Source organism: Bombina bombina, chromosome 3, assembly GCF_027579735.1.
Source record: "Bombina bombina isolate aBomBom1 chromosome 3, aBomBom1.pri, whole genome shotgun sequence".
Taxonomy (NCBI): Eukaryota; Metazoa; Chordata; class Amphibia; order Anura; family Bombinatoridae; genus Bombina; species Bombina bombina.
In genome coordinates this window covers 530,450,265-530,463,384 of record NC_069501.1, presented here as the reverse complement: position 1 = coordinate 530,463,384, position 13,120 = coordinate 530,450,265, and the positions used below count along the sequence as shown (strand labels likewise).

General features: G+C 35.3%; 1 protein-coding gene across 2 annotated transcripts in view; it reads right to left on the bottom strand.

Moving 5' to 3' along the window:
• LOC128653590 (uromodulin-like) overlaps positions 1–13,120 on the bottom strand; it is a 129,056-nt gene that overhangs the window by 39,805 nt on the left and 76,131 nt on the right. The window lies entirely within an intron of this gene.

The window sequence follows — 13,120 nt, the reverse complement described above, 5'->3', positions numbered from 1 at the left end:
AATTGATTGTACTGCACCGTATAGTTATTTTGCCTGTTGTCAATCTTTACACACCCACCACCATGTCATGAATTTCTTTCCATAGTTTCAATAGCAACTATTGTTAAGTGAATGGAGTGAGAGGCATCTTTACGTGACTGTTTTCCGGCATTAAACTCACTTTTTAGGTTAATATTAGAAACTTACAACTTGGCAATTGCACACTCGAACCATTCAGAACAAATATACTTTCCAAGCAGAAGTGTAAATCCAGAGTGTCTCAATTAAGACCTATTAATCTACTCTCATGTATACAATATTAAAAAGGAATAATCGCCACAAATAAGTAGCCAAACAATTTAGACATTAATATATATATATATTTAAAGTTCAAAAAGAGACAGCCCAAACATTTATTTCCACAATTAAAGAGACTCAGAAAGGAAAATTATATCTAATGCTTTGCCTCATCCAAACTTTGAACCTCACGGATTTATAACCATTACTTAATCTACTTTCGGCTACTTTAGGTTACCAAATACAAGGATCTTAAATTAATGCAAAAATACAAAACAAAAACAAGCAAAAAAATTAAAAAGATTATATTATAATACTCACATAAAACACAACTAATATACAAGCAATTTACATCAATGCTCAACATTTATATCAGCTTTTCCAAACAACCTCACAATCAACCACCCAAGAATCCTATCATCTAAAAAAAAATAATAGCTTACCTAGTAAGATATCCAAATATGTTCTTCACATAGAAGAATATGTTCTATTTATTTATAAATAAATATTTCTACTTATATCTGATGTTTTTTTGGTACAATATATATCTATACCTATATATCTATATCTCTATATCTATCTATCTATCTATCTATCTATCTATCTATCTATATATATATATATATATATATATCAGGAATATATACAGGTATAGAAATACAGGTGGCCCTCGTTTTACAACGGTTCAATTTACACCGTTTCAGAATAACAACCTTTTTTTCCAGTCATGTGACTGCTATTGAAAAGCATTGAGAAGCAGTGCATTTATTAAAATAGCCAGTAGGTGGAGCTGTCCGCGTGTGTTGCAGCAAAGCCAAGCAAGCTGAAATTAATCAGTTTAACCAGACCTGAGCTATCGAGCAGATTTCAAAGGAACAAGATCTTCCTGTCAATAAATCAGTCAAGATTGGAATGCATAGAAAGAACTGTTTGCAGAAAAATGCAAGTGAAGTCTGTGTTGTTTGATTATTTTATTAGGTTTATAGTGCTGTTTAGCAAATGTTTTTGTTCATTTAACTTGGTTTAATTATATATTCTGTGTTTTGTGATTATTTTATTAGGTTTATAATGCTGTTTAGCATTTAAAGTCTTCATTTCAAAGCTTTAAAAATAATGTATTAGATGTTACTTATGACAATTTTGAGAGGGGCCTGGAACCTATCTCCCTCACTTCCCAATGACTTACATTATAAACTGGGTTTCAATTTACAACGGTTTCAATTTACAACCATTCCTTCTGGAACCTAACCCCGGCGTAAACTGAGGGCTACCTGTATACTGATATATATAGGAATATCTATTTAGAAATACATGCTATATGCAGAACATTGGAATGTCCAGCATTTGCCTATCTATCAAAGTGTCAACCGCCAATACGCCGGAATTCCGCATTGTAATTGTTGCGAGATTGATCTGACCTAGTTATCAAAGCCTACAGACCGGCAAATGTTGAAATTCGTGATGTAACATATGAACCGGCGATCTCAATCCGACGCAGATCGATGCTTACATCATTACAGATGTTCCGAATACACATTCGGCTCTATCTGACACTTTTTCCCAGTTATCAAACTTTTAACAGGTACGCTCGCGTCTTTTCCAACCCAGCGTAACTGGTTTTCAATCCACCACCCTGAAGGCCGCGGATGCCATAGTAATCATTGGGAGTCTGAAAGCAGCAAAAGCTTATGTTCGATGCTGCAAGACAAAGAAATATAACCCATTGATTTCTATGGTAGAAAACAAGTAACGTTTACACCTAACACCCTAACATAAACCCCAAGTCTAAACACCCCTAATCTGCCACCCAGACATCGCTGCAACCTAAACTAAACCTATTAACCCCTAAACCGTCAGCCCCCCACATCGCCAAAAACTAAACCTAACAACCCCTTAACTTTAAATTAAAATTACAATCTTATTTTTAACTTACCTGTAGAATTAAAATAAACTTTTTGAAACTATTAATTAACCTACCCTAACTATTATACTACAATTAAATGAAACTACCAATTAAATAAACAAAATTACATATTAAAGAAACCTATCCCTACTCAAATTATTTAAATATACAATTAAATATTATTAAAAGTACTAAATTAAAGAAAAAAACAAACACTAAGTTACAAAAATCCCCACTAAATTACGAAAAATAAAAAAAACAAATGATCAAAAATAAAAAAGAATTACACCTGATCTAATAGCCCTATCAAAATAAAAAAAAACCCTAGCTTACAATAAACTACCAATGGCCCTTAAAAGGGCCTTTTGTGAGGCATTGCCCCAAAGAAATCAGCTCTTTTACCTGTAAAAAAAAAAATACAAACACCCCCCCAACAGTTAAACCCACCACCCAACCAACCAACCCCCCCAAATAAAAAAACCTATCTAAAATAACCTAAGCTCCCCATTGCCCTGAAAAGGGCATATATATGGGCATTGCCCTTAAAAGGGCATTTAGGAGCCCTTTGCAATTAAGTAGATGAAAACATGTAAAAACATATTTATGCAATATTCATATTTAATAAAGGTTTTAACTATGTATTTACTGTAAATATTTCACATTCCCATGTTCTGCACATAGCATTTATTAATAGATATTCCTATATATAGCTGTATATATTTATACCTATATATAATCATTTATATTTAAGTTTAGATATATATGATAACAAAAAAAAACATCAGATATATAAAGAAATATTTATTTATGAATAAATAGAACATATTTTTCTATTGAAATGTGAAATATTCATATTTTTATGTCGGGTTAGCGATCTGGTTTGCGCGAGAGTGGGGTGTTTTTTTTCTCCATTGACTTCTATGGGTGAATACGTGTCGGGTTACCATGTGAGCGAAAACAATTTACTTTCAACTCATAATACGAATGCAACCCGATTAGTGCAACAGCTTACTTCTAGCACAGTTAACGCTCGAGTGGGAGCATTATTTAGCACTCCACTTGTAATCTGGCCCACTGAATCTACATTCAGTTTCCTAAAACCTCTCCTAGATTCAGCACTAACCTCAATACTCACGCTCAATATAAACAAGATCCCAACATAGGGAAATGCAATACAAATCAAAGCATAGCTTTATATTACCACTCTTGCAATATAATGTAACATGTTGCTAAATCTAAAGACAAATAAAAAATAAAATGTAGTTTTCACCAGAAGCAAAATCCTTCACTACCTCTTAGCTATCAACCACCTCCAAAATACAATTATAACCCCCCAAAAAGATGTATCTTTATCCAACAAAAACAACCTATGCCTACTAAACCAATGAACTTTCTCTCTATAACTTTGAAAACATTCCTCTCCAAAGATATACTCAACCAAAACTACCCATCCAGTTTTAACATGAATATCTTCAAAATCATAAAAATAAAACCGCTAAACAGAATACCTAAAAAAAACTATCAAACCATTATATTCTTTGGGGGGAAAAAAAAACCAAATCATTGGCCCAAGCTCATTTATGTTTCTTTGTGCACAGACACAATATATATATTTTTTGTTTATTACAATGATTTTGGTAATAACGTAACATTCTTGTTTTATTGATCGCACTACAAATTTTAGCTAATTAACAACACATTTATAAGGCCATTTTTCACTTATCATATCCCACAGCTCAAATGACACTAGTAAACAGTGACACTAAGCAGCTACAATCTCTACTTGCCCGGTCAATTAAAATAAAAAAGTAATATTAAGCATTTTTACAGTAATAAAAATTGGCCAAATCTATACCCCAACAAACACACATACCCAGTATGTCTATAATCGCTGTTGAAATCTCTTAAAAACCAAACACACACATATATATATATTTATTTATTGTCATAAATTGCGCACATTTGATTTTTGGAGTAATAAATTGGGATATTAATGATGCAGATAATGATTTTGTGTTGTTTTCATGAGGTAACAATTTTTGAGCTGTAGTGGTATTAGCAAAATAAGCATTTGTTGGGCAAAAACAATCAGACAATACCGACAGAGGTTCCGAAATCTTTATTTGCTAAAAACAAGCGAAAGATTGTGATCAACTCCTACATTGGTTGATTGTATTCAAGTATAACCTAATTTGAGTGGTTTTACATTACAAATTGCAATATCTGTGTGAAATTGTTTTCACTTTCCCATTAAGCATCCTGTTATTTAAACCTTCAGAAATGTCAAACTCATTTTCCCATGCAGAGGAATAATAGGTGACTGATAAGCTTGAGAACTGTTTGAAAAAACTGAAACGCGCTGCTCTTTTTATCCTTAAGAGGATCTGTTGTTTGCTCCAAGCAGGCCAGTTCAGAAGACGAAATCTGAAACCGCTGTGAACGCTACTAGCGATGTGAAACACCCAACTGCTTACAAAGAAGGTCCGGCATAGACATAGGAGATTTGATTCCTTGTTAAAACTCACAAACAATCTACCAGACAGCCCAAAAAGCTCCACTTCAAATAAGGAATAGCAAACTCTTAAGTGTGAGTACAGAGAACTGTTCTTGGAAAGTTGTTAATACCCACTTTTGATTGGAGTATCTTGTTGTTGTTTTATTATTCCAGCTTTGAATATATCACAAAAACTAGGACTTTGCTGCTTGAAAAAGTAAGCGTATGGACAAACAGGGATAGGATCATTTTGTAAAGATTTACATGTGTAATTGGTTTTAAATAAATTTAACTTATTTTTTGTACAACACGCTTGATAGATTGCATATAGTAATAATACATTATGTGACCCTTAAAGTAAATGTAAATTTTTATGCTAAAGTGCACAGTTTTTTAAAAATTTGATTAAAGGGACAGTCTACACCAGAATTTTTATTGTTTTAAAAGATAGATAATCCCTTTATTACCCATTCCCCAGTTTTGCATAACAAACACAGTTATATTTATATACTTTTTACCTCTGTGATTATCTTGTATCTAAGCCTCTGCAAACTGCCCCTTTATTTCAGTTCTTTTGACAGACTTGCAGTTTAGCCAATCAGTGCTGTCTCCCAGATAACTTCACGTGCATGAGCACAGTGTTATCTATATGAAACACATGAACTAACATCCTCTAGTGGTGAAAAACTGTTAAAATGCATTCTGAAAAGAGGTGGCCTTCAAGGTCTAAGAAATTAGCATATGAACCTCCTAGGTTAAGCTTTCAACTAAGAATACCAAGAGAACAAAACAAAATTGGTGATAAAAGTAAATTGGAAAATTGTTTAAAATTACATGCCCTATCTGAATCATGAAAGTTTATTTTGGACTAGACTGTCCCTTTAAAAACAGGGGCACTTTAATTCATCAAAATTCACATTTCACTCCTGTTGTGAAAAAATACTTACCTTTAAATCTTGACAGCCGATCCAGCTTCCTCCACCCGGCGCAAAGCCTCTTCCTGTGTCTAAAAAATAGGAATCCGGCTTCCTCCAATCACAGCGTGGAATCAGACACTGATTCCCCGGGGGGAAGCCGTGATTGGAGGATGACCTATCCATCATTTCTGTTGTCAGAAATGGCTTGCGACGACCAGAGGAAGCTGGAGCGGCTGTCAAGTTTAAAAGGTAAGTTTTTTTTCTCAACACAAGTGAAATGTAAATTTTGATAAATTAAAGTGCCCCTGTTTTTAATTGAATTTTTAAAAACCGGGCACTTTAGCATCAAAATTTACATTCACTTTAATTGTATTTTCTTTTGTTTATGAAGCCTTCTGATAACACAATGTTAAGCTTTTTTAGTTAGCCATAAATAGCTAATCTAAATCACTCAGTGCACCCTTTAAAAAATACGTAGTATATAGATCAATAATAGGCGTCTGGCAAACCCCAGCTGTTACATTTTTGACAATTAGAAAATGTAACTATTATTTTGTATATATGCTTGTTTTTGTTAATAATTAAAAAAACTGAAGCATCTCTCAATGAGGGGTTTTCTTTTTCTGTAGACTTGAAAGAACTCACTTGTATATCATAACCCAGAGTCCACTACCCCAATAGTAACACATATTCATGAGGTTCTTGGTGGAAAAAGTCAACTAGTTTGATGTGCAGATGTGATACCTTAATAGGTATCTAAATATTTTTTTTATCTATCTATCTATCTATCTATCTATCTATCTATCTAATCTACATGCAAATTATCCTTTTTTTGATAAACATTAAAGGTTCATGCAACAAATTGTTTTGTGTTTTTATATGTATATACACAATCCAAAAAAAAATATATCTTCAGAACAAACAAAATAAGAACATCAGCCATATTTTTACCAGGTATACATTTCTGAAAACATAAATTAACATGGGATGCTGATTTAAACTTTAACTGTGGGTACTAGGTATGGTAAGGTAAGGTGTTGTATGGTAAGGTGTTGTATGGTAAGTTAAGATAAGGTATGGTATAGAACTGGTGATGTTATCAGCAATCTCATCTGAGACTAGACATGTGCGATTAGTTTCGGATCGATTCGGAAATTCGTCCGAATTCGTAAAAAAAAAAAAAATTCGGATTAAAATAGTGCTGAATTTACCGAATAAATCCGAATTAGTTCGGATTTATTCGGTAGATTTGGATGGCCATGGATTACACTAGTATTGTACAGTATATTAGGTTATATAGCTCTGCTATGGGTTACACCTAATATACAGTACATAATACTAGGCTAATACACAGCACATCCCACCTAACACTTACCGAAATTCCGAATTTCCGAATCGAACCGAATCCAGACGAATTTATTAGAATCCGAATGAATCTGAAACAAATTCGAACCAAATTGATTCAAAATTTTCCGAATTCGAATCGATCCAAAACGAAATTCAAAAAATCCGATTCGATCCGAACCAAACCGAATTTTTTCGCCATGCACATATCTATCTGAGACATTATTCATTTCAAGTTCTGAATTTCTATGCTTTTGAAAGCTTGAGTAAAGCCTTAGGACATAAATGTACCCTATTCAAATTAAGGTGCATTCTAAAATAGCTTACATTTTTGTTATAAAATACTCTCCCTGAAGACTTTTTCTTTGCTTGTTTTGAGTTACAGATGCTCCCTTGAACTAAATCTTAGAATCTACTCCAAGGCAATGCATTTTGTGAATAAGTTTGTTGTGTGGGACAGTGTCAAAAGCTTTGCTAAATTTTAGATATGCAACATCTATGGCTCCTCCCTGGTCTATTAATTTAGTTACATGGTCAAAGAAATCAATTAGATTAGTCTGACATGATCTTCCAGCAGTGAAACAATGATTTCCTTTGTCTTCTAACTAAGTTGTTGAAGGTATAAAGGGGATGCTAGGTGCATGTATCTTTCTTTTTTCTTTCTCTCTTTCCCTTTTTTTATTTTCTTTTCCTTCATCTATTACTCTACATTTCTCTCTGTCTTTCTGTCTGTTATTCTCCTATCCTGGTGACTTCACTCTCTCTTTAGCCAGCTATCTAGCTGAAAAATTTTACCCCACCCCCAAAAAAAGTGGGCTAGATTACGAGTGGAGCACTATTTAATTATCCCGTTCTCGCACTTACTGCGCTAGAAGTAAGCTTTTTGCACACATCGGGTAGCGCTCATATTGCAAGTTGAAAGTAAAAAAGTTAATCACCTGCACGCTAACCTGATGCGCACAAAAAGCCAAACTTACAATATTGCGCTCACGTTAACTTATTACCCCATAGAAGTCAATGGAGCAAAAAAAGTGTGGAAAGCCTAACATCCTTCTCTTGCGCAATCCTGATCATATATTTTCATGTGCGCTAACCAGACATGAAAATATGAATATTTCACATTTTAATGTTCTTCACATAACAGAATATGTTCTATTTATTCATGAATAAATATTTCTATATGCATCTGATAGTTTTTTGGTACAACTTTTGCGCTCCACTCGTAAGCTGCCCTACAAACATACTTGACTGTTACTGTGCTGATGCTGGATAGACTCACAAACAGGCATCCAGCAACAGTTTGAAACACACTCTGATCTTAGCATCTATCTAATGTAAAGGGACACTGAACCCAAATTTTTTCTTTCGTGATTCAGATGCATAACATTTTAAGCAACTTTCTAATTTACTCCAATTATCAAATGTTCTTTATTCTCTTGGTATCTTTATTTGAAATGGAAGAATGTAAGTTTAGATGCCGGACCATTTTTGGTGAACAACCTAGGTTGTCCTTGCTGATTGGTGGATAAATTCATCCACCAATCAAAAACTGCTGTCCAGAGTCTGAACCAAGAAAAAAAGCTTAGATGCCTTCTTTTTCATATAAAGATAGCAAGAGAACGAAGAAAAATTGATAATAGGAGTAAATTAGAAAGTTGCTTAAAATTGCATGCTCTATCTGAATCATGAAAGAAAAATTTTGGGTTCAGTGTCCCTTAAATATAAGCTCCCTACTGATAGGGATGTGATCACTGAGACATCCTGTGGCTTCCATAAGTGCTAATTCTGTGCTGCCTCACTGCTGAAATATGGCAGTCACCACCGTCGGGTACCCCTCAGAGGAAGTGATATGTCAAACTCGCGTCAGGGGCACTCTCATGAGGGCATAGTCCCTCTTTTTTTGCTCTGCTTACTCTGCTGTTCTAACTAATATAAACAGTTGCTTGTGTTGTTTGATTCCAAAATTACCAAAAAGAATAACAACAATTACAGCTCCTGCTATAGAGGGAGCTTAGCATTAGATCATTACTTGCTCTGTCATTCTAAATATACAAACAACTATTGCCATTATCTTTGATTTACTATATATATAAAAAAAAAAATACAGCTCCCGCTATGAGATTAGCAGATATATCTCTGTTGCAATCTTTGCTCTTTATTTCAAAGGCATATTTCCTCTTCTGATATATATTACATGACTACAACAGGCGATTCTTGATTCAACACAGAGTTTAAGGCCTAGATTTAGAGTTTGGCGGTAGCCGTGAAAACCAGCGTTTTTAGGCTACCGCCGGTATTTGGAGTCAGTCAAGAAAGGGTCTAATGCTCACTTTTCAGCCGCGACTTTTCCATACCGCAGATCCCCTTACGTCAATTGCGTATCCTATCTTTTCAATGGGATCTTTCTAACGCCGGTATTTAGAGTTGTGGCTGAAGTGAGCGTTAGAATTCTAACGACAAAACTCCAGCCGCAGAAAAAAGTCAGTAGTTAAGAGCTTTCTGGGCTAACGCCGGTTCATAAAGCTCTTAACTACTGTGCCCTAAAGTACACTAACACCCATAAACTACCTATGTACCCCTAAACCGAGGCCCCCCCCACATCGCCGACACTCAATTAATTTTTTTTAACCCCTAATCTGCCGACCGCCACCTACGTTATCCTTATGTACCCCTAATCTGCTGCCCCTAACACCGCCGACCCCTATATTATATTTATTAACCCCTAATCTGCCCCCCACAACGTCGCCGCCAGCTACCTACACTTATTAACCCCTAATCTGCCGTCCGCACGCCGCCGCCAGCTACATCATAGTTATGTACCCCTAATCTGCTGCCCCTAACACCGCCGACCCCTATATTATATTTATTAACCCCTAATCTGCCCCCCACAACGTCGCCTCCACCTGCCTACACTTATTAACCCCTAATCTGCCGAGCGGACCGCACCGCTATTATAATAAAGTTATTAACCCCTAATCCGCCTCACTCCCGCCTCAATAACCCTATAATAAATAGTATTAACCCCTAATCTGCCCTCCCTAACATCGCCGACACCTAACTTCAAGTATTAACCCCTAATCTGCCGATCGGAGCTCACCGCTACTCTAATAAATTTTTTAACCCCTAAAGCTAATTTTAAACCTAACCCTAACAACCCCCTAAGTTAAATATAATTTTATTCTAACAAAATAAATTAACTCTTATTAAATAAATTATTCCTATTTAAAGCTAAATACTTACCTGTAAAATAAATCCTAATATAGCTACAATATAAATTATAATTATATTATAGCTATTTTAGGATTTATATTTATTTTACAGGTAACTTTGTATTTATTTTAACCAGGTACAATAGCTATTAAATAGTTAAGAACTATTTAATAGCTAAAATAGTTAAAATAATTACAAAATTACCTGTAAAATAAATCCTAACCTAAGTTACAATTAAACCTAACACTACACTATCAATAAATTAATTAAATTAAAATACCTACAATTATCTACAATTAAACCTAACACTACACTATCAATAAATTAATTAAATACAATATCTACAAATAAATACAATGAAATAAACTAACTAAAGTACAAAAAATAAAAAAGAACTAAGTTACAAAAAATAAAAAAATATTTACAAACATCAGAAAAATATTACAACAATTTTAAACTAATTACACCTACTCTAAGCCCCCTAATAAAATAACAAAATAATAAAATGCCCTACCCTATTCTAAATTACTAAAGTTCAAAGCTCTTTTACCTTACCAGCCCTGAACAGGGCCCTTTGCGGGGCATGCCCCAAAGAATTCAGCTCTTTTTCCTGTAAAAAAAACACATACAATACCCCCCAACATTACAACCCACCACCCACATACCCCTAATCTAACCCAAACCCCCCTTAAATAAACCTAACACTAAGCCCCTGAAGATCTTCCTACCTTATCTTCACCATACCAGGTTCACCGATCGATCCAGAAGAGCTCCTCTGATGTCTTGATCCAAGCCCAAGCGGGGGGCTGAAGATGTCCATGATCCGGCTGAAGTCTTCATCCAAGCGGGAGCTGAAGAGGTCCATGATCCGGCTGAAGTCTTCTATCAAGCCGCATCTTCAATCTTCTTTCTTCTGGAGCGGAGCGGAACCATCTTCTTCCAAGCCGACGCGGAACATCCTCTTCAACCGATGACTAGACGACGAATGAGGGTTCCTTTAAATGACGTCATCCAAGATGGCGTCCCTCGAATTCCGATTGGCTGATAGGATTCTATCAGCCAATCGGAATTAAGGTAGTAATATTCTGATTGGCTGATAGAATCAGCCAATCAGAATCAAGTTCAATCCGATTGGCTGATCCAATCAGCCAATCAGATTGAGCTTGCATTCTATTGGCTGTTCCGATCAGCCAATAGAATGCAAGCTCAATCTGATTGCAAGCTCAATCTGATTGGCTGATTCCATCAGCCAATCAGAATATTCCTACCTTAATTCCGATTGGCTGATAGAATCCTATCAGCCAATCGGAATTCGAGGGATGCCATCTTGGATGACGTCATTTAAAGGAACCGTCATTCGTCGTCTAGTCGTCGGTTGAAGAGGATGTTCCGCGTCGGCTTGGAAGAAGATGGTTCCGCTCCGCTCCAGAAGAAAGAAGATTGAAGATGCGGCTTGATAGAAGACTTCAGCCGGATCATGGACCTCTTCAGCTCCCGCTTGGATCAAGACTTCAGCCGGATCATTGACATCTTCAGCCCCCCGCTTGGGCTTGGATCAAGACATCGGAGGAGCTCTTCTGGATCGATCGGTGAACCTGGTATGGTGAAGATAAGGTAGGAAGATCTTCAGAGGCTTAGTGTTAGGTTTATTTAAGGGGGGTTTGGGTTAGATTAGGGGTATGTGGGTGGTGGGTTGTAATATTGGGGGGTATTGTGTTTTTTTTACAGGAAAAAGAGCTGAATTCTTTGGGGCATGCCCCGCAAAGGGCCCTGTTCAGGGCTGGTAAGGTAAAAGAGCTTTGAACTTTAGTAATTTAGAATAGGGTAGGGCATTTTTTTATTTTGAGGGTCTTTGTTATTTTATTAGGGGGCTTAGAGTAGATGTAATTAGTTTAAAATTGTTGTAATATTTTTCTGATGTTTGTAAATATTTTTTTATTTTTTGTAACTTAGTTCTTTTTTATTTTTTGTACTTTAGTTAGTTTATTTCATTGTATTTATTTGTAGATATTGTATTTAATTAATTTATTGATAGTGTAGTGTTAGGTTTAATTGTAGGTAATTGTAGGTATTTTATTTAATTTATTGATAGTGTAGTGTTAGGTTTAATTGTAACTTAGGTTAGGATTTATTTTACAGGTAATTTTGTAATTATTTTAACTAGGTAGCTATTAAATAGTAAATAACTATTTAATAGCTATTGTACCTGGTTAAAATAAATACAAATAAATATAAATATAAATCCTAAAATAGCTATAATATAAATATATATATATATATATATATATATATATATATATATATATATATATAGGTAAGTATTTAGCTTTAAATAGGAATAATTTATTTAATAAGAGTTAATTAATTTCGTTAGATTTAAATTATATTTAACTTAGGGGGGTGTTAGGGTTAGACTTAGCTTTAGGGGTTAATACATTTATTAGAATAGCGGTGAGCTCCAGTCGGCAGATTAGGGGTTAATGTTTGAAGTTAGGTGTCTGCGATGTTAGGGAGGGCAGATTAGGGGTTAATACTATTTATTATAGGGTTAGTGAGGCGGATTAGGGGTTAATAACTTTATTATAATAGCGGTGCGGTCAGCTCGGCAGATTAGGGGTTAATAAGTGTAGGCAGGTGGAGGCGACATTGTGGGGGGCAGATTTGGGGTTAATAAATATCATATAGGGGTCGGCGGTGTTAGGGGCAGCAGATTAGGGGTACATAGGGTATAATGTAAGTAGCGGTGGTTTACGGAGCGGCAGATTAGGGGTTAAAAATAATATGCAGGGTCAGCGATAGCGGGGGCGGCAGAATAGGGGTTAATAAGTGTAAGGTTAGGGGTGTTTAGACTCGGGGTACATGTTAGAGTGTTAGGTGCAGACGTAGGAAGTGTTTTCCCATAGCAAACAATGGGGCTGCGTTAGGAGCTGAACGCGGCTTTTTTGCAGGTGTTAGGTTTTTTTTCAGCTCAAACAG